This window comes from Balaenoptera musculus, chromosome 18 (assembly GCF_009873245.2).
Source record: "Balaenoptera musculus isolate JJ_BM4_2016_0621 chromosome 18, mBalMus1.pri.v3, whole genome shotgun sequence".
Lineage (NCBI taxonomy): Eukaryota > Metazoa > Chordata > Mammalia > Artiodactyla > Balaenopteridae > Balaenoptera > Balaenoptera musculus.
This window is the reverse complement of record NC_045802.1, coordinates 53970032-53994132: the sequence shown is the minus strand read 5'-3', so window position 1 is coordinate 53994132 and position 24101 is coordinate 53970032.

Sequence of the window (24101 nt, the reverse complement as noted above, 5' to 3'; positions counted from 1 at the left end):
TTCTATATATAAAATCCTGTCCTCTGCAAATAGTGACACTTTTACTTCTTCCTTTCCAGTTTGAATTCCTTTTATTTATTTTTCTTGCCTAACGGCTCCAGCTAGGACTTCTAATAGTATGTTGAATAAAAGTGGTGAGAGTGGGCATACTTGCCTTGTTCCTGATCTTAGAGGAAAAGCTTTTAGCTTTTCCCTGTTGAGTATGATATTTCACAAATATGTGAAGATTAAACAACATGCTACTTAACAACCAATGGGTCAGTCAACAAAGAATTCAGAAGAGAAATTTTAAAATATTTTGATACAAATGGAGGAGGTTACTTCTTGGGGGTGAGTCTATGAGTGACTTTCACCAATATTGATATTCAGTGTGTGTTATTTTAGTTTTTTAGTTTTTTAATTGTGGTAGAATATGCACAAAGATTTACCACTTCAGCCACTTTAAAGTATACTGTTTAGTTGTGAAATTTTCATCATAATCTAATTCCAGAAGCATTTCATCACCTCAGAAAAACCCACACTCAAGCAGTCAGTCTCTTCATTCCCCCCTACTCCCTAGTCTCTGGCAAACACTAATCTGCTGTCTATCCCTATGGTTTTGCCTACTATGGATTTTTCATGTAAAGGAATCATACAATCAATATGTGGTCTTTTGTGTCTGGCTTCTTTTACTTAGGATAATGTTTTCAAGTTTCATCCATGTTGTAAAATATACTAATACATAATTCTTTTTATGGCTCAATAATATTCCATTGTATGCATATACCACATTTTCTTTATCCATTTATCAGTTGATGGACATTTGAGCATTTTCCACATTTTGGCTATTGTGAAGAGTGCTGCAATAAACATTTGTTTACATGTTTTTGTTTGAACACCTATTTTCAATTATTTCATCCTTTTTGAGTAAATTTTTACATATGGTGTGAGATAATTGTCCAACTTCACTCTTTTGCCTGTGAATACCTAGTTGTTCCAGCATCATTTTTTAAGGAAACTACAGGCATATCTTGTTTTATTGTGCTTCACAGATATTGTGTTTCTTACAAATTGAAGATTTGTGGAAACCCTGCATTGTAAGATGATGGTTAGCATTTTTTAGCAATAAAGTATTTTTTAAATTAAGGTATGTACGTTGTTTTTTAGACATAATGCTACTGCAGACTTAATAGACTAAAGTATAGTATAAACGTAACTTTTATGTGTACTGAGAAGCCTTAAAAATTGTGTGACACATTTTGTTGCAAGATTTGCTTTGTTGAGGTGGTCTGGAACCAAACCTACAACATCTCAGAGGTGTGCATGTATTATTTCTTCATTGAATAGTCATGGCACCTTATTGAGAGACAAGTGGCCATAGGTAGATATACAGATTTATTACTGGACTCTCAATTTTATTCCACTGATTTATACATCAGTCCTTATACCAGCACCACACTCATTTGATTACCGTAGCTTTGTAGTAGATTTTGAAATCAGAAAGTGTGAGTCCTCCAACTTTATTCTTTTCTTTCAAGATTGTTTTGGCTATTCAGAGTCCCTCGTAATTCATATAAATTTTAGAGTCAGATTTTCCATTTCTGCAAAATGGCCATTGGGATTTTGATAGATTGCCTTCAATCTGTAGATCACTTTAGGGATTATTGTCATCTTAACAATATTCAGTCTTCCAATACACAAACACAAGATGTCTTTCCAATTATTTGGATGTTAGTTAATTACTTTTACCAGTGTTTTGTAGTTTTCAGTGTACAAATCTGGCAGCTTCTTAAATGTATTCCTAAGTATCTTATTATTTTTGATGCAATTGTAAATGAAATTATTTTCCTAATTTTTTTTTTCAGATTTTCATTCTTGATGTATAGAAATATAATCAGTTTTTGTTATTGAAATTGTATTTTGCAACTTTATCAGTTCCAATATATTTTAATTCTTTAGTATTTTTTATATATAAGATCATGTCATCTGGGAATATAGATTTATTCCTTCATTTCCAATTTGGATCCCTTTTATTTTTTGTTCTTGCCTAACTGCTCTGACCAGAGCTACCAGTGAAAATGGACATCCTTATCTTCTTCCTAATCTTAAGGGGAAAACTTTCAGTCCTTCATCATTTAGTAACATGCTAGCTGTGGAATTTCATAAATGTCCGTTATCAGATTGAAGAACTTCCCATCTATTCCTAATTTGTTGAGTGTTTTTATCATGAATAGTATTATATTTTCAAATGTTTTTTCTGCATCAATTGAGATGGTCATGTTTTTTTTTCCTTATTCTATAAATGTGTTTTATTACATTGATAGATTTTTATATGTTAAACCTCTCTTGCTTTCTTGGGATGAATCCTACTTGTTCAAGGTATGTTATCTTTTCATTATACTGCTGGATTTGGTTTACTAGTGTTTTGTTGAGGATTTTTACATTTAAGCTAATAAGGGATATTGGGCTGCAGTTTTCTTTTATTGTATTTGTGTTTGGTTTCGGTATCAGGGTAATGCTGAACTCAGAATGAATTTGGAAGTGTTTGTTTCTTTTCTGTTCTTTGAAACAGTTTGAAAAGGATTAATATTAATTCTTCTTTAATTGTTTGGTAGAATTCACCAATGAAGATATATGGTTCTGGACCATATTTCCTGGTTATAAGAATAGAAGTAGAGGTTGGACGTTTAGCTTTGATGATGAAGGTAGAAGGCTACAAGCCAAGGAATATATCAGACTTCAGAAGCTGGAAAAGCCAAGGGCTCGCCCCTGGGTCTCCAGAAGGAATGTAGTCCTGTAGATCTCTTTTAAACTTCTGACAACCAAAACTATAAGAGAATAAATTTGTGTTGTTGTAAGGTAGTAAGTCTGTGGTAGATTGTTACAGCATCAGTAAGAAAATAACAATGTAGATATTCTACTCTACCTCAAAATAAGTAAACTCTCCCTACAATTAGTGAGTAAGTTCTAGTGTGTTTCATTAGAAGTTGGGATCTAGTCACACCCCTATTATCTATGGACTATGAAACTACTTCTGTCCTTTAATAAACTTTGTTTCTTTTGAGAGCTTATATCCCAATAATTGCTCATTTTAAACTGTTACAAATATCTATGCAAAATATTAACAGATATGCATAGAAATATCATATTATGTTCTCTGAGAGGCTGTTTCTATAGCAAGTTATTTGAGGAATATGAACTCTGATGTCAGATTGCCTGAGCTTGTATCTGGGCCCCAGTAATTGTTGTCCGACTTTAGCAAGTTTACTTAATCTCTTTGTGCTTCAGTTTTATAACCAGTTGCATGAGGATAAAAAAAAATAGTACTAGCTGTAAAGATTGTTCTTAGGGTTATGTAAGATAAGAAAATATAGATATTGACACATTGAATCTATTTAAGGAATGCTGTCTTATTTTCTGTACCTATCAAGAAAAATTGAAATAAAATGTATTGTAAATTAATTTATTTTATTTTCACATTGGAAAATTTAGTTTAAGGAAATGCTTCATTAGAATGTAAAGAATATGAAAGCAAGAGATTTTGTCTGATTTTTTTCACTGATACATCCTTGGTGATTAAAGCAGTCTCTGGAATGTAGAATGCTTCAGTGCTTCAAAGATGTTTGTTAAATGAACATTGCATTCATATACATGTCATATTACTCACAACATATAAACATGCATTTCTGAGATTTTATAATTATATTCCCTTATAATATGCAAAGAGAAAAATTATCGTAAACAATTTAAACATCTTAAACTGCATCATGATTTTTATCTAAAACATGTATAATTTATATAACTTTATTATAGTTATTACCCCCCAGTTACAATATTTGGGTAACACTTTCTTTAAAGACAAGTAGAATATTATTTTTAAGTAGTTTTAAGTAACATAGTTGGGTCCATAGTTAGATGTTTGTATCTATATTTTAATAATTACTTTTAAAAATCAATAGAAATTTATAGGGTTAATATAATAGCTATATGTTACACTTTTAAGGGTATCTTTCAATTGAGTAAACTATATAGAAGTCCACAATTTAATATATAATTTATTTTTCATATGTTTTCCAAAACTAAAATCACTAATAAAGCAATTTATTTACTGAATACATTTAGAAAAAAGATTAATCAAAAGGACATGTTGTTTATACTTGATGAATATGAACTTAAAATGTGACTTCTTTAGGAAACTGTGTGATCATCAGTCAAAATGATTCTATACATTTTATTCCTTGAATATAATTTTTTAGAATATGATAACAGAATAATATCAGGCAAGTATTTGGGAGTATATGCACAGGAATAATTGAAGTTTTCATATAAGAAATTTCAGGGATGGGGTTGGGAGTATTTGGTAAATAGAAGACCATATTTGATGGAAAATTTATAAAAGATTTTGCCTTCTGGCATTTTCTTACATTCTTAAGTAACAACAAAGGTGACCATGTAAAGAGGATCTAAGAAAATAACTGAACTATTTGCAAAACAAATTTATCCTAATTACAGGCATGCCTGGTTTAATTGTGCTTCACTTTATTACACTTCACAGATACTGTGTTTATTACAAATTGAAGGATTGTAGCAACCCTGAATCGAGCAGGTATATTGGCCCCATTTTTCCAAAGCATTTGCTCACTTCATGTCTCCATGTCACATTGGTAATTCTCACAATATTTCAAACGTTTTCATTATTGTTATATTTGTTATGGTGATCTGTGATCAGTGACGTTTCATGTTACTATTGTAACTGTTTTGGGACACCACAAATCGCAAATATATTAGACAGCAAACTTAATACATGTGTGTGCTCTGATTGCTCTACCGACTGGTTGTTCCCCTCTCTTCCTCGCCTTGGCCTCTCTATTCCAAGTGACAAATATTGAAATTAGGCCAATTAATAATCCTACAATGGATCTAAGTGTTCAAGTAAAAGGAATAGTTGCACATCTCTCACTTTTGTCAAAAGCTAGAAATGATTAAGCTTAGTGAGGAAGGCATGTCAAAAGCCAAGACAGGCTGAAAGCTAGTCCTCTTAGGCCAGTTAGCCAAGTTATGAATGAAATTAAAAGTACTACTCCAGGGGGACTTCCCTAGTGGCACAGTGGTTAAGAATCCACCTGCCAATGCAGGGGGCACAGATTTGATCCCTGGTCCGGGAAGATCTCACATGCCGCGGAGCAACTAAGCCCATGCGACACAACTACTGAGCCTGCGAGCCACAACTACTGAGCCCACGTGCTGCAACTACTGAAGCCCGTGCACCTAGAGCCCATGCTCCGCAACAAGAGAAGCCCCTGCAATGAGAAGCCCGCGCACCACAATGGAGAGTAGTCCCCGCTCGCCTCAACTAGAGAAATCCTGCGTGCAGCAACAAAGACCCAATGCAGTCAAAAAAAAAAAAAAAAAATACTACTCCAGTGAACACAGGAATGATCAGAAAGCAAAACAGCCTTATTGCTGATATGGAGAAAGTTTTAGTCGTCTGGGTAAAAGAGCAAACTAGCCACAACATTCCCTCAAACCAAAGCCAAATCCAAAGCAAAGCCCTAATTCTCTTCCATTCCATGAAGGCTGAGAGAGATGAGGAAGATGCAGAAGAAAAAGTTTGAAAGTAGAAGAGGTTAGTCATGAAGTTTAAGGAAAGAAGCCATCTCCATAGCAAAAACAGTGCAAGGTGAAGCTGCAAGTGCTGATGTAGAAGCTGCAGGAAGTTACTAAGAAGATCTAGCTAAGATAATTAATAAAGGTGGCTACACCAAGCAACAGATTTTCAAATGTAGACATAACAGTCTTATAGTAGAAGATGCCATAAGATTTTCATAGCTAGAGGGAAGTCAATGCCTGGCTTCAAAGCTTCAAAGGACAGCCTGACACTCTTGTTAGGGGCTAATGCAGCTGGTGACTTTAAGTTAAAGCCGGTGGTCATTTACCATCCTGAAAATCCTAGGGCCCTTAAGAATTATGCTACAGCCACTTGCCTTGCTCTATAAATGGAACAGCCAAGCCTGGGTGACAGCACATCTGTTTACAACATGGTTTCCTGAATATTAAGCACACTGTTGAGACATACTGCTCAGGAAAAAAAACAAAGAAAGAAAAAAGATTCCTTTCAAAATATTACTGCTCACTGACAAGGCACCTCATCACCCACGAAACTCTGATGGAGATGTACAAGGAGATTAATGTTGTTCTCATGCCTGCTAACACAACATCCATTCTGCGGCCCATGGGTCAAGGAGTAATTTTGACTTTCAAGTCTTATTATTTAAGAAATACATTTCATAAGGCTATAGTTGCCATGTACAGTGATTCATCTAATGGATCTGTGCATAGTAAATTGAAAACCTTCTGGAGAGGATTTGCCCTGTTAGATGACATTAAGAACATTCATGATTTGTGGAAATAGGTTAAAAATATCAGCATTAGCAGGAGTTTGGAAGAAGTTTATTCCAATCCTCATGGATGACTTTGAGGGGTCCAAGACTTCAGTGGAGGAAGTAGCTGCAGATGTGGTGAAAATAGCAAGAGAACTAGAATTAAAAGTGGAGCCTGAAGATGTGACTGAATTGCTGCCATCTCATGATAAAACTTTCACAGATAAGGAGTTGCTTCTTATGTGTGAGCAAAGAAAGTGGTTTCTTGAGATGGACTCTCCTCCTGGTGAAGATACTGTGAAGATTGTTGAAATGACGGCAAAGTGTTTAGAATATCACATAAGCTTAGTTGATAAAGCAATGACAGGATTTGAGAACACTGACTGCAGTTTTGAAAGAAGTTCTGTGGGTAAAATGCTGTCAAACAGCATTGCATGCTACAAAGAAATTATTCATGAAAGAAGAGTCTATCAGTGAAGTGGCAAACTTCCTTGTTGTCTTATTTGAAGAAATTGCCGCAGTTATCCCGTCTTCAGCAAGCACCCCTCTAATCAGTCAGCAGCCACCAACACCTAGGCAAGACCCAGCAGCAAAAAGAGTACAACTCGCTGAAGGCTCAGATGATGGTTAGCATTTTTTAGCAATAAAGGATTTGTTCATTAAGGTATGAAATAGCAGAAGAAAATTTTCTGCTTTTTAGAACTTACGATAATTACTCGGAGTTTTTATTGTTTCATCACTTATCAAGATAATTGTTTCATGTAACCTGTAGTAACAACAACAGCAGTAATACCTTTTGAATTGTTCTTATAGAGGATGACTCCAGAAAAGAAACAGATAAAATATTAACTTACTTCCATAACTCTAAGGAGAGTGAAGTCAAATATATATAACTGAACTGTGTGGTCTATTCAAGTAAACAGAGGTACTTGAAAACTTATCTATTATTGCTTTTTTGCATATGGTTTCTATACTCTCTTCTCTTTTACTTTGTTTAAATTTTAAATTTCCTCATGTTCCTTTGGATAAATATGAGTATATGCTTACATTTACTTATGTATGTATATGTATACATATACAGAGTATGTGTCTATATACATACTATATATGTATATTTATGTGTATCTATGTTTGTATACGTACATACATTTTATATGTTTTTGTATATCTGTGTGATCTAGTTTTATCTGTTTGTGGTAGGATAACTATTAATGTTCTGTCTGGATTTTACTTGTCTTAAAAGTATGTTATTTGCTATAAAAGCAGTATAGGATGGTAAACTTTAGATAGCATTTGCAATGAAAATTTGATTGGCGCGTTTATTTTTTGTAAAGTGTATGGTAATCTCTACCAAAAATATCTGTATTTGACTTTATTTACTTTTTAAATGTTTTTAGTTCATTTTAATATAGAGAATTTTTTAAAAAACCATTGAAACCATGAAGTTACAATGTAAAAAGCAGTTCAGTTTTTTAAAATAGTAATAATGTAAGAAATGCAATTCATCAGTTTGCAGGAGGTGAAATATATTAACATGAATAATGTAATTTTTAAATATTGATGGTAATTTAGAAGTAAACAGATTAATTATAATCTTGGTCACAAAATATACATTTTTTAATCATTGAAGTATCATTGGCCAAGATACTCTGGGATTTTTCAGTACTTTAAAATAATTCTTAGGAAAATAAATAATTAGAAAGTTTGGTCAAATGAAACAAAGAAATCTAACTTTCAGGTGTTTCCTTGTCCCTAAGCTTATCTTTAAAAATAAGGAGACATTTTTAACAATGTGCCACAGATTAATAAAATGTTTGCGCAAGTCCTAATCCTGAGAGAACCATGATGATAAAATATGGATTGAATATTATTTTGCCTTCTTAAATCCTATATTAATCACATTGTCTAAAATTAGAAAGGGAGAGATATTATTGATAAGAAGTTTAAACATGCATAAAATTTATTTTATGCCTTTAAATTAGACAAGATTAAGTGACATGTTTATTTAAACATTGCATAAGCTGTAATAATTACAGAGTGCATGCTAAAAGCTTTGGATTGCTTTTCAAGTCAAGAATGACTTTGCCTGTTTATAGGATGACAATTGGCTTTCACTTCTTTTAAACAATCACTAAACCAAGTTTTAAAGGTGAATGAATTAACAAAGCACAGATAATACAAAGTATTACAAAGTCTACACATCATTTCTGTTAAAAAAAAGACCCCATTTATGTAAAAAGGAATTAAGGAATTAGAAATGTTAGTATTAAAAAGTTCTAAACTAATAATAGAATACAGATAATCAGAGTTGACAGCATCTAGTTAAAAAGAGAATCATCCAAAACAGAAAGCATTGTTATGGCTATGTAGAATATTGGATTTTATTTTTAAAAAACCTCATTAACTTTGCACACATTGATTTAATTTTTTTAATTTTAATTCTCCAGAGGGTAGAAAATTGGAACACTGACTCTCCCCAGCCACTTTGGGACACCTCATGCAGTCATCAACTAATGTCTCAAAGACTGTCCTCAGCCCTGTGTAATAACAGACAAAAGATTCAGAATAGAATAGCACATTTCTTAATATTCTTACAGTGAAAGTTATGTTCTCTAATGGTTTATATTTTAAGCTTGTTTCTTTTTTGTTTTGTCTTGAAAAATGAGTAAAAACCAGTACTATCTTATTCTCTAGTTTACTTTATTCTCCCCTTTACCTTATTCTTCCCCTCAGTTTGGTGAGACCAGTTTCTTTAATCCTTCTCCAATGATTATTGCTTCCCAAACTATTCATTTTGAAGTCATAGAGTAAGAAAATTTTGTGAGTCATAATATTTTGAGTTTTATCTGTGGTATTCAGAGTTTTGATACTCTTATCATTTTCTTTCCAGGAAAAACTGATACCCTAATTCACCCTCGTTCTTAGCAACCCGTCTGATCCCCAAGGAAGAATTTCAGCCCCAGCTTTCTCAAGGTAAGAAAAAGGATTAATATATCCACTTGGATTCTAGAATTGTGATTATTGGAAAACTTATCTCGACTCTTGATATGTTAATATAAACTTGATTGAGCATATGAATGTGATAAGATATAGTGTGTTTTCATGATTTGTTTCATATTTGAAGCCAAAAGACCGCTACAAAATACTGATGAACTAGACAAAATCTTATTACCAGTTCTTATCAATCATGCTTAATATTTGTGTGAAAAAATATTTTAAGACTATTCTGCCATATCTTTGGTAAAGACTGAAATATTACATTTACAAGCAAATTAAGGAGGTAAGTGTTAATCCTCTTCTAATACATGAGCAAAGTTTATTTTAAAAAGTCATTAGGCACTATTTTAAAAGTCAAACTTGTATCATTGGGTGCTGAAGGAAATGGAATGGATATAGTGGCATGGCTGAAATGTTAATATTAGACTCAGTGTCTCATGCTTCTTTTGGTTAGTATGAATATAAAAATTCTTCAGGTAAGTCAAATTCTTCTGAGTTAATTCAGTGACTCCTTGGCTGCGTAAACTCTTTAACAGTCCTAAGTTTCCATTTATTTGGTCTATCAATCTTAATTATTATCTAAGGAGTTGTCTCATAACTGAGAATGTTTGTTTAATGATAATGTAATTTGGATAAGGGTGTTGTTTTCTTTCGCTTCACAATTGGGGAGATTTTCACTGATGAAGTTTTTTGGATTCTCGTTTTCTGTTTTCTTCTTATAGTAGTGGTTTATGGATTTTTTTCTATCTTTATTTTGTAATGTGTCATTTTCATTGATCAGCAATAATATTTATATGCAGACGGGGTAAGGGCTACTGAGTTTCATTCCTATCCCTAATGTGTCACCACTCATTATGTACCGACTGAAACCATTATAATAGAATGTTTCGTGAAACACTCCAAATCTCTTTCATCTAAATGATTTTTTATTGGTGGGAAGGTTGTACTTTATAAGCCATAATTAACAAATAGCATTTTATGTAAATAAAATGTTCTCTCTCTATATATTACTTAAATGTATATCTAGAAAATAAATAATACAGCACCATTTTTGTATTTCTTAGAAGATATTTACTATAAGTATCTAGATAAAAAACCTAAACACTACTCTATAATTATTTTTACCAGTGCATCTCTTATATTTGTATCTAAACAGGACAATTATAAATAATCCAATAAATAATATAAAGTATAGACTTCCTTAATTTTTTCCAAATAATATTAGAATTTCAAGTTAGTCATAGCATTTTACCTCTCTAACATGTGCCTAATAACTTATTTAACAAAGAAAGAATTTGGCTCAGCATCAACTTATTCATTACTGTCTAAGCATTTATAGTTAACATACTGTATTCCAGACTTGGTGTGGGTAGTACAGGGATGACTAAATTGTAAAGCTTGCTAAATGAGTTTGTATTTTTCTTCTACAGGCTTCTAGACTCATCCAGTAATTTAAATGTAATCTGTATTTTTTATAAGATAATTAAAACACATTATAGCAATATAGGAAGGAACACAGGGTAAAGAAGATACGGGCTGTATTAAGCAGCTTGAAAGAACTTCAGTCACATTTTTTGGAGGTCGAGTCAAGGCTAACCATGACTCTCTGAAAACTCTCTATTGATGCCTAGATTAACGACAAGGTACTAGCAAGCTTCTAATGTTCATCCACTCTTTCAGCCATCCATGCATTTATATAAGAAAAAAAATTATGTGGCGGGCAGACTCCTAGAAGCTGGCAATGAAAAGGCATATCTCTTGTCTCTGTCTCTCTGTCTCTCGTTGGCAATCTAATCTCATAATAACATCACAGTGTGATAAAAGTTATGAGAGATAAATGCACAGGACAGTTGCTGACAAGGACTAGCACATATCTGATCGAGGCTTAGCTAAGGCAAGTCTTGGGCTAAATCAGGACAGGAAAATAGGAACTAATCCAAGCAGATGGAGAGGTGGCAAGAAAAGGTATGACATTCCCACGGGAGGGAAGAAACTCAGAAGATAGAAGTGCAAAGAAACATGGCCAACTCAGAAAACTAAAATTATTTTGGCATGCGTTAAGAGTAGGGAACATAAATTGAGGAACATAATGCCTCCTTCTAAGATGCTTTACTTTGCTTACTTTAAGGTCAGCACCAGAGCTTTCTACTCCACCTTACCCAGCTTAATTTTACCTCAGGAGACTCACTGCCATCCCCTACAACTACCTCCTATTGGAGCCACCCCGTGCCAATGTCCCAAAGTTTGCCTGACTTTGTCACTCAAGATGCCTATTTAGGTTATCAGTTTGTTCCCTCTCAATGACAAAATGTGCAGAGATCTTAGAAAATGATGACCTTAATTGGTCACAGTAGTTTTGTTAAATCATAATGCTAGAACAATAAATCCCCTCTTGAAATGTCTATGCCCCTCTGAAGATAATGATACACTTACCTTTTCGGCCAAAACGAAAAAGGTCAACTTTTTTTTTAAAGTACAAGACAAATCAAAGTACTCAGTTACGGTGCTTTCAATGTTACCTCCATATATCAACTCTCTTTTTCTGCCTTTTTTTAAAATTATTTAACTCCTTTAAATGAATATTAGCGGTGAATCACAGGCTAGTCAAAATGATAATATGCTTATCATTATTATGTCTCATTTAATTTGCACAGAAAACTAGTGTATGGATAATAATATTTAATGAATAAAGAAGCTGAGGCCCCAAAAGGACAAGTGACTTTAATGATGCCCAGCTATTAAATTACAGAGGCAAAAATGAAACCCAGTTCTCTTTCACAACAAAAGCAATTTCCTTCTACTATTACATGTCTTTACTCCTTTTTCAAAAACTCTACTGCAAGGCTTGTCTTGCAAATAGGAATTATGATTCCTTCTTTATTTGAATAAATAATTGATTCATTCTTACCCTAACAATATCTATTTATTTGTCTTCTAAATTTGATCTAAAAATGAGAAAAACATTCTGGCAACTAATTATTTTAAACTCCTGGCAGAAAAGTTTTAGGAGCCACAATTCTGGCAAACTTGATGAGTTAAAAACAAAAGGCTTTTTTTTTTTTTTTTCTTTCTGCAACCACTTCAACTGTGCTCTGCGGAACATTTGAGTCTCTTTAGTTAATAGTATACCAGATATGTCCTCCCTGCCCCTCCACCTTTGAACCCACACTGATATCTTCTCAAGGAGTTGACCTGCAAAGACTAGCAAGTGATGTCTCTTAACTCTGGCTTCCAGTCTGTCTGGCTATTGGGAAGCTGAGTGGGAGTTCAGATGTAGAAGGAAGAAGAATAAGATCAATGCATTTATTCTCCAGCTCACCCTTGACTGAAGGGTGCAGCTGCTCTTAAAGTGGCCTCTCCACAGGATTCTCCTCTGAGTAACCACGCCCTCCCTCTACCCTTCAGGTTTGAGGTAGTAACAGTTTTGCTCTCATTAACCAGGTTACTGTAATATCCCTGCGTCATTTTTTACAACCTATGCACACTCTTGTTAATTGTCAGTTTATTAAATTCTCCAGAAATGATGCTAAATTGAGCGTGTCATCATTTTTCTCTTAGGGACGTGACTGATAAAAATGACACGGCAGAAAATCTCACAACTTTCTGACTAGTTGCATACGTTAAAGTCGTCTCTGTTGCTCATTTGGACTCTAAAACTTTTACTCTTAGACATGTTAGGTGGGGAAGAGAGAAGAGGAAAAGGACAGATACGCTTCTCCAGTGGTGCCACAGTTTATTCTTGGTTGACTTTGTTTCCCGGTCTAATACCAACTGGCTGCTACAGATAGCAGCGACATACTGGCCCTCTGATGGCGCAGAGGTGTGAAAGCAATCTAACCTGGCTGCACCTCTACCAGTCCGTATCAGCTCAACACACTGGTCACAGCAGACCTCGCTGCTGGGATCTTCCTGCCCAGCAGGTTTCTGTAGTTGACGCTGGCCCTACGCCCACCCTCGCTAGATGCGTGGGGAGAAACGCTCAAATCCTGCTTCGATGGCTTATGAGCAATGATTCCTTCTCTTGCCTTAGGCTTTTGTATGTGAAGCCTGGAGAAGCAGGTAAACTCATTAGTTAGGATGACTTTAATAAATATTGAAAAGGGTGTTCTTCCCAGATAATTTTCAGGATAATTTCATTCTTTTGTTGTTGGGGGTAGGGGTTGGGGGATGTTTGAAGTCATTTTGTTCTCACATAGATCTTACTTTCTGTTTTTGATGCAGTAGAAAAGGTCCCCCTTATCAAATCATTACATCTACAAAAACAGTCTCTCAGGAAGTGTTTATTAGACAAAAGACACATAAACTTCTTTCCAACAATGAGGTATGTAAACATGATACATGATAGCCCGTTGAGTGTGGTGATTAATCAATCAGATGGCTAAGAACAAACGTTTATAGCAACATCGTTAGATCAATATGAGTGACAGGTGTATGGGAGGCTATGCTTTTCTTTAAGAGATATATGAAACGTGTAACAGTGAATTGTTTCATAAGTGTTATATTTTTAAAAATGTATGTTTTCTCCCAAATTATGGAACTTAAAGCCACATTAGTGGTCCTCTTCTTACTGCCATTAGAGCAGAATTAAAACTCCTTAACTGACCTATCCCCTGCCTAACTTGCCACCGTCTCTCTATCATAGCACGTCAACTATACTAGTGATTCTTTCAGGTTAGTGAAAGAGCCAGGTTCTTTCTTCCTGAGATAATTTGCCCTACTTGGAATTCTTTGCCTATAAAACTGTGACCTCCAATGCTTACCTGGCTGGCCCTTAGTCACCTTTCAGATCTCACCTTATAAAGTACCTCTTCAAAGTGGCTTTCCAAGATTAAGGTGTCCAAAAAAACCTCCCACCAGTCACATGATTCTCTCTCAGAGTATTCTGTTTTCTCCCTTCATAATCCTTATCATTGCTTTTAATACTACATTGCCAGATCTTTCACAGCGTTAGACTTCTCTATTTTATTCAACATTGTATCCCTAAAGCACCTGGTATGTAAAAGGTGTTCAAAAAGTGCCTGATGTGTGATGAAATCTAGTTTGAATAAATCTAGCTCTTTGTTTTCAAATAAACAATAGAATTGGATTGTGTTAGACAGAATTAGATCCCACTCTAAGATTCTTTTTTCTATCAAGTTCTAGTGAAATGCTGTTTTAAGCTCTGGCATTTTAATGTTGAGAAGGTTTTATGCAAAAACCATCGTTGTGTCTAAAATATTTTGTATTTGATTAGACTCCAGTGTAGTTGTTAATAAAACTATCACAGCTGTTTCACAATGTCTTTATTAATCTCATTAATTATGAGTTAATTCACATCTTCAGGAAACAAACACAAATAAAAGAATTCCCAGCAGAATGTTCAGTTGCAGTGTTAGCAAATACCAAAGGAATCAATCAAGACAGCAGTTTACTTAAAGCTTCATTTATAAAGGTATAATCAACCACATTTCTTAATCCCTCTGTCAGGAAGAATAAATGTTCAATTTGTTTGCTGACCATTTACTCAAGGACCAAACACCTGTACTGTTTAGATACAGCATTAATCATTCTACCATCCGTCTACATCTTCTCTCAGTGTCTTTGTTTATCTTGCCATTATCATTCTTAGCTAACCTTTTCAAGACTTTTTCTGTGGTTTATAAAAAAGTTTGTAATTGATGCAAACTATATATATATATACACACACACACACTGAAACACACTAATGAGATCACATTTTTTTTCATTAAGGATATGTTCAAATTCAGTTTACTTATATTGGATGCTTACACAATTATAGGTCATTTGGTTATTCTATTAGTAAAAGAAGGCATTTAAATATTTGAAAATATATCACACGCAAAATTCATTTTAATTTCTACTAGAGATAAAAAACAGGAATTGAATAAAGAAAATTATGAGAAATGTAAATGAAGCCTCTGACCTTGAAATGGTGGAGAAAAAAAAGCAGCTATAAAAACAAGGAAACAAAAAAACAAGCTATAAAACAATGAGGAAAACAATGAAACGTAGCACATGAACAGAAAGAGAGAACTCCGGGAGTTAATAGTGAAAAACAAACATGTTGGTATCCCAGAATGTGTGAGATAAGGGAAGAAAGAAAAAAAGATAAGAATTAGGTAGATGGAAAGATAATGGAGAGGATAAGGAAGAAAGGAAATGTGGCAAAAATAGATCTGATCAGAAGCAAGAAGTAAAAACTGGTGAAGAGAAGAAGTAGAGAAAAAAGGTAAAAGTGTAAGAGAGAAAGTAATACAAAGAAAAAAAAAAAAGAAAAAAAACTACAGGAAACCTACAGGGGAACTAAATGTAAAGGGAAACTGGAAAAAATGAAGAAACTATTTACCCAAAGAACAATTACATATATTCATTAAATAGGACCATTATACTTTATTTGCTGTAGGATAAATAGTCAAGCCCCTGATTACCACTGCAGTACTGGAGCCATAATCACAAATTCCTAAAGGAGACTCACAAGCAGTACAATTAATGAGACATCTAGTAGAGAGGATATGCTTCCAGCTATAGGCAGTTGATGCCATTGTAGGAATGGAGCCCAATGTTTCCTGTTATTTTTATCTTTCAATAGTAAATGGGTGTGTTTGACATTTTATGCCAAAAAAATGTCAAATCTATACTTCTCTTTTTCCTCATAAATAAAAAAAAATGATTTTGAGGGGACAGCAAGTACCCAACACTAGTAAGTATTTTCTCAGCTTTCTTCTCAGTTAGGATAGCTATGTGAATCAATTGTGAACAGTGAGAGGAAATCAGCTGTAGTGTGTTCTGGGATTGTGGCAAAGCTTTTGCTTTCCTCATAAAGCATGGTCGATGTGGCTGTGTACATCTTCTCTGTATTTCTCTTCTTTACTTAATTAGGATGTACTATTTGGAGCTGCAGTGTAGCCATCTTGGGTCCATTAGAATTCATATTGTTGACTGGCTGAATCAGCATCAACAATCTCTTAGTTCTGGACCTTTTTGTGAGAAAAATGAACTCTTTTTTTGGATAAGCTACTACTAGTCAATTACTCCATCAATTGAAGCCAAACATACTCTAAATAATGTAGTAGAAATCTACAGTGTCATGTACAGACTATTAAGTGTTGCTCACAGTTTAATACTATTTTTGACAAACTAAATATGTCTGCAAGATAGATCCTGACCATAGACAACAAGACTGTGACATATTTATTAATTTCAATGAATGAACCAAAATTTCCCATTTTAAATGAATGTTTTATATTCAGAGAACTAAATTTATTCTAAAGAATTCTGTTAGGATATTTTTGTCCTTATTGAATATAGATTTCCTTGTATAACTAAGATTTTTCACATCTATATAAATGTATTTTTCAAGTTTACCCTTGGCTTTACATGTTGTCCATACTGTCTCTTTTACTCTGTTTTCTGTTAGTTTACCTGCTCTGTGTCCTCTATGAAATTGGGATTCAGTTCTTATTTTAATCAGAATGTGAGTTCCCTAAAGAAGGATTCCCAGATGTTCCCCAAGTCCAGAGACAGTAGAGGGCACAGAACCAGGAGGACAGCAGGGTTATATGGGGAAGAGGCAAGGTGTAGTCGTCATTAATAAAACCAGCACCCAGCATCTTGCAGACTACCCTATAGGAAACCAAGGCCTTTCAGGAAATGGCCATTGATGAAACATTATTAAAATGAAACATTGATTAAGTGCCAAAAAAAACATAAAGCACTTTTTTTAGAATAGCAATAAGGTCATAAAGAATAGAAAGCACCATCACAATAAAGAAGGATATGATGAAATAAGAACTTTGGGCACATTGGGAAGAATTTGATACACAAAAAGAGATGTAGTCTGGAATAGATGTAAAACTGATCTGTAATTCCACTGGCCTAGGAAGCAATAAGAAATTAAAAATTGTGCCTCTAACTATGAGTATGTTATAATGTATATACTTATCATTTGGTTAGGTATATAATAAAATATACACAATTCTCATCCTCTACTAGGAATTAAGTACTTATCAATATAATATTATTATGTATCCTGTGTTGAAGAACCCATGCCCCAAATTTCAAATATAGATTCATGAGTTGACAAAACTTACCTTATGTTTATAACCAAGATTCTGGAACATGACATAGAAAGATATAGGCAGATAGCATTCTTGACAAAATACTGCCTTCACACAACTTATTTCTTTTGAGTGTTCTACTAACAGAGTAATTGATTACATTAATTATGATGATATGTATGTATATTTATATATAATTTGATGATATATGATGATATAATATATAAATATACATGTATATATACATGTAATTTCCGTTGGTGGTAAATAGACCGTTTTTTCTTTATTTCTATACACCATTCTAAAATGGTCTCTTAAATTGCATGTCACCTATTCTGATTTTTTGTTGTTGTTAGTGTTACATTTAATTTACAATAAAATTCTTGGGTTTTTTTTTGTAATTTTCCTGAACAACATCTCACAGTATGTAATTTTGTAGAACCTGTAAATTTGTGGATAGTTTCCTCAACATAGATAAATTCTTATTTCCTTGCTGAATATCAGTTGAGTTGTTTCAGTTACACTTTGATGTCAGATAACATAATGAGTTAAGTGTTACTCTGCAGAACTTATTTTTGTATTTTCACGAGAATAATGACATATTTAATGGAAAAAAATCTCTTTCCTATGCTTGTTCTAAGTTGATAAATGCAGAAACTGTTCCCATGATTTTGCAATTGTCAGTATGTTTCCCTGCTCGTCCACAAAGCAGCATTACAGCTAAAAGCCAGAATGCACATTATCTGTTTTCTTATGCTTATCCAGCTACAGAGATAAACAAATCTAGTATTTGTCCTTCACAATTTTTACTGTCTCTCATGTAACTTATGCATACTCAGAAAATAATCTAGAGGTATGTTTTCTGTAGTTCTACATAAACTCCCATGTACATAAATCCAGAATTAAATGAAAATATTTGAAAGAACAATTCATTGTATTTAGTGTGCTTGTCCGGTATCTATTTTCTCTCAGTCCCAAGGCCTCTCTTCCAAAGTCTGCTCTGTGATCGTCAGGTTGAGTTTGCACTACATTGCCCGATGCCTTCTTCTATGATTCTGACAGTTGGACACACTTGAGGGTGATTAGAATTTATGGGAAGAGAAGAAATCCTGTCTCCAGTCTCAGTCAGCATCACACCAGCTGTGAGAGCATAGCTTCCAGCTTCTTTTGTCACTGCTAGCAGCCGCTATGGCGTGGCTCTCAGAAGTACTTACATCGCTCAGTCACATTTCTTGGTTGTTCTGAGTATCAGATGTTAGGTCTAAGCACCAGCAGTGCTGTGGTGTTTTCAGAAATCTGAGCACTAGCTATGTGATATGTTCCTGGGACATCACATGGCATGATGATCAGTTCCTGTGGTCCATTTCTGCAGTCTGTGGCCCTACCCTTTCTGTTCTGTTTTCTCAGCCTAGAAGTGGTAACAACTTCCTGCAGTTAATAATATCGAGGTTATATCAAGATTGCCTTTTTCATCTTCTAACTGTGCTAAATGTATAACTAATTCCCTTTTTCAAATCCTTTCCGTTTATATGGCATGTTTTTTTCTCAGCTTTAAAATATAAATGACAAAATTGTAAGATATTTCAAGTGTAATGTGATGATTTGATATACATATACATTGTGAAAAAACTCCCCCCCTCAAGGTTATTGACATAGTGTGGTTTAGATATTCTTGACTGAACCTTGAATTCTAAAGTATTTGGTGGAGGGAGTAGGCTTTATTCTTCACGCTTTAGCATACTAAGGGATCTAAGATAGCTGCTACATCTGCTCATTAGATTCACCCATCATGATGTCAGCAGTGTAGTAGACCAGCACGATCTATGGGATATCAAGGTGACTAGGATCTAGGCACACTGCAATATGGTAGAGAGTAGAAGGGCTGACATAGCCCTCAGGCAAGACTGAAAATACATAAGTCGGCTGCTGCAAGGTGAAACAAATGTTTTGCTAGCACTTGCAAACTGGTCTACAATGGGAATCTGCAAAGCAGATCCACCTACCAAACCCAGACCACTGCTTTTTTTTTTACGTTTTATTGGAATACTGCCATACTTACTCATTTATGAATTGTCTATGGCTGATTTTGTGCTGTAATAAGAGAGCTGGGTGGTTGTGTTGGAGACCAAAAGGCCTCTAAGTCCTAGATACTTACTCTATGTCCCTTAACAGAAAAAATTGCTGACCCCCTTTTGTTATTTGCCTAGGGCTTCCATAACAAAATAACACAAATTTGGTGGCTTAAACAACAGAAATTTATCATCTCATAGTTCTGGAGGTTAGAAGTCTAAGGTCAAGTTGTTGGCAGTGCTACGCCTCCCCGAAGGCACCAGGAAAAGATCTGTTCCAGGCCTCTCACCTAGTTTCTGGTAGTTCTTTGATTTGTGGTAGCATAACTCCAATTTCATATGTTGTTTTTCCCATGTGCATGCCTTTGTGCAAATTTCTCATTTTTACAAGAATCCCAAACATATTGGAATAGGAGTCCACTCTACTCCAGTATGACCTCATCTTAATGAATTGTATCTGCTACAACCCTATTTCCAAATAAAGTCACATTCTGAGGTACTCAGGGGTAGGACTTCATATGAGTTTGGGCAGGGAGGGACAGTTCATCCCATGACACACCTGGTCCAGAAAAATCATATACTAAATCAATAAAGGCATGCTGCGTTCCAGAAGCCATATTGACTTGTTTCTAAAATTTACCACAATTGGAAAAGCAGCTGCAATTTATGTCACTCCCTGTTTAAGTTTACACTAATCCACAATCATTCCTCAAGACCCATTCACCTACAGCAAAGTCAAAGGAGCAATTTAAATAAATCTGTAATATGAACCCCTGTTCCTGCTTCTTCTTTGATGGCAGCACTAAGCCCTGCAATTCTCACTGAGATGTGGCATTGCTTTTTCTTTGCTATACTAGTAAGGAGAAACATTTCCTGAGGCTTCCGTGAACTATTTTCTACCAAAAGTCACTACACAGGTAAGAGAACCACATGTAGGTATTTTCCATCTCCTCATTCTCAGTTGGTGTGTGTCTTTAGATCTGAAGTGAGTCTCTCGTAAGCAGCATATATATGGGTCTTGTTTTTTTCTAATCCCTCGGCCACTCTGTCTTTTGATTAGAGCATTTAGCACATTAACATTTAAAGTAATTATTGATAGGTGTGTACTTATTGCCATTTTGTTAATTTTTTTTCAGATTGTTTTTGTAATTCTTTTTTGTTCTTTTCTTCTTCTTTTGCTCTCCTCCCTTGTGATTTGATGACTATCTTTAGTGTTATATTTGGATTCCTTTCCCTTTTTTGTCAGTTCATCTATTACAGATTTTGTGCTTGTGGTTACATGAGGTTTGTATATAGTAACCTATGTATATATGGGATTATTTTAAATTAATGATCTCTTAAATTCAAATGCATCTTAATAACCCTGAATTTTTACTCCCCCATCCCATGTTTAATTTTTTTGACATCATATTTTACATCTTTTTGTTTCCTATATCCCTTTACTTATTATAGATATAGATGATTTTACTTTTGTCTTTTAACCTTCCTACTAGATTTATAAGTAGTTCATTTATCACCTTTACCATACATTTACTTTTACCAATGAGATTTTTCCTTTCATAATTGTATATTTCTAGTCATGATCTTTTCTTTTCCATTTAGAGAAGACCTTTTAACATGTAGAGAAGACCTTTTAACATTTCTTATAAAGCTGGTTTAGTGTTGCTGAACTCTTCTAGCTTTTGCTTGTATGTAAAACGCTTTATCTCTCTTTCAAATCTAAACGACAGCCTTGCTGAGTATTCTTTGTTGTTTTCTCCTTTCATCACTTTCAGTATATCACGCCATGTAATTTATATTTTTGAAGAGACTCTGACGTCCCCTTCAAATAAACTGAAACCCGGGTGAGGGGCTGTATCTGGCCACTGTGATGATTCAAATAAAGGTACTGTCCACCAAATCCAGGGTTTGTTTGTGTTACATAGATCAAGTCGTGCTTTAACAGGCTGCCAATCTACTTCAATCTTGGAATCCTGAGATTAATTAGCACCTGCTGAAGATCCATGGGAGTCAAAACATTCTTATTTATATTCTTGTTTCTAATGCCCATTGTAGATTGTGTGCACCCCTTCTTCTTTAGCGTGTAAATGTTTCCTCAAGCACGTTCCATCCTGGAACACGTTCCATCCTTCATCCTCACCGTAAAAAGAAAGCCCATCTCAGTGGTGTCATTTCTACCATCTTCCCCGGCCTGCACAGAGCTTCTGCCGTCATGCATTTCACGGATGCTGCCCTTCCCATTCAATCCCGTGTTACCGGTGCCTTAGGGAAGGAGGCGTCCTTTTGATCCTCTTTTGCTACCTAATTAGGGAGCAGATGGCACATGATACAGCTATTCCTACATGCCTGTTTTCCTAAGCTTTTGGATTTGTTTCCCTCTGTATTATGTTAGAGAATTTCTGATACTTCAGCCTCACTGAATGTTGGCAACAATTAAGCCCAGATTTCAGTCAACAAAGCAAACAAATTATTAGAGCAGATTTAACATATTAAACTCAGAATCTCTGACAAGTATGCCAAATCAACAGACTGGGCCCCATCCAATTATACATTTTGTACTCTTTCAAAATACATCCTTAGAGTTTATCTTCCCACTCATATTCTGCAGGCTACCATAATATACATCAACAAAATCTGAGCCCTTTTGTTCTAGTAATACCTTTTCTCCCTTTATTATTTTCTTAGTAATTGTAATGGTAACTGCTTCCAGCAGTTTTTCATCTTTGGGTTATTTCATCATTCCCCTTTTGCTTTCCAACATCATCTGTTTCACCAACTTACTATATGAAATTCCCTCTATTTGACTTACCTGTTCTTTACATTTCCTGGCAGGACACAGACTAATTGAGTTACAGATGAACATGTCCAGATTGAACAAATTGAAATGAAAATAATTTGGAATATGCTAAAATAGTTTTGGTCTTAGTGATATTGTTTTTAATGTTTATATCTAGAATTTTGTATTTTGATAGGCCAATTCAATAAAAATAGCTTAACAGTGAAAATGAAAATTGGTTTCATCCAGTTGTTTACCATCACAATAAAGAAATGTTTTCTGATTGAAAAGGTTTATTTCCCATTATTAAAAAAATCAAATATTAAATGTTTTAAAATTCTAATATTCTGTTTATTTATATTCCTTTGAAATTTCTAATCATTACTTCTTTTCTGCCCTTTGGATTTCAATAGATGAAGCATACACAAATTACAGGCATCTCTTTGAATATTTGAGCACAGCTATTGTCTAAAACCTTATTCTTCTTCCTCTCATAGCTCTCAATGTTTTAGATTGCTTCAATGGAAACATTTCAGCTTATCGATCTAAAAAAAAAATCTGATCCACTTAACTGAAAATAAATTTATATTATATAGTGCTAGAAATTTCTGACCACAACTCCTCCAACTTGTCTACCTCTTGAGGAATATTTATTCAATTATCTTCTTTTTGGGTGACAAAAATGTTTGGGAACTAGGTAGTGTGATGTCTTGCACAATACTGTGAATGTACAAACTGCCGGGAGCTCAGCTGAGCTGGAGAAAGCTGAGGTGCCAGGCGTCAGAGTTGGGGATAGAAAGATAGGCAGGATGTTGTCCTTCCCCTGGATGATTTTTCAGTACAGTTGAAGATGTAAACTCTACAAAATCTCATGAGTAAACTTCAAAAACAATCAGTTATTAATAAGAAGAAAATAATAATCTTAATAAATTACAGATATGAATATGATACTTTTCTTCATAAAATCTTTCAGTGTCTTCCCATTGGCCTTGGGAAAAATAAAAATAAAACAATTTCTTCGGGTGGCTACGAGGGCCCTCGTGTCCCAGTCTTGGCTCTGCTACGGTCCCGCCACTTTCCAGTCTTTGTCTTGTGCTCCAGCCTGGAACTTCTACCAGTTCTTAACAGTGCATGGGCACCTCTCCTCTGGGCCTCCTCTGGCTGACTCACCCCTATTCTTTGCTTGGTTGGCACCACGTCACCCATCAGTTCTTAGCTCAATATCCATTATGACATAGATTCTCTTTGCTTCCTTGAGTAGATTAATTGAAATCATGTTAGGCTCTCAAGGACATAACTTCACGAATGATGATTTTAGTTATAAGTTTAGTGTCTATTTTCCCAAGCAAAGGGTAAGCTCTATGACAAAATGGTACGTGTTTTATCTGACAAAAACATGAACTGTGATTGCCATGTATGTTGAGTGCCTCTCAAAGAGCCGGGATCATTTTAGACCAAAAACATATGTATTGAATAAATGAATATGTATTTAGTAGAATGGATGTGGGCATAGTTTTGGATAATTGGAGATGAAAATTAGTAGTAATTTAGAGCAGAGGAGCTAAATTTACTTAAAAGGAAAAAGATGGTTTTAATGGAAAGGTAGCATATATGTTGAAACAAGAGAGGTAAGGAAAAGAATGCCAGAAGAGTTGGCCTTTTCCCTGAAACAGGTGCCATATGGAGAGGGAAAACAGTGAAGAGAGAATAAAAGTACAGTTTTCCTTTTGAAGACTGATGCATTATTAGTGTTTTCATGAATGAGTATATTTAACCTTCCATCCACTGTGATCTTATGCTTTATAGATTTTCTAGATAGTCCCATACCTTGTATTTCTCCGAT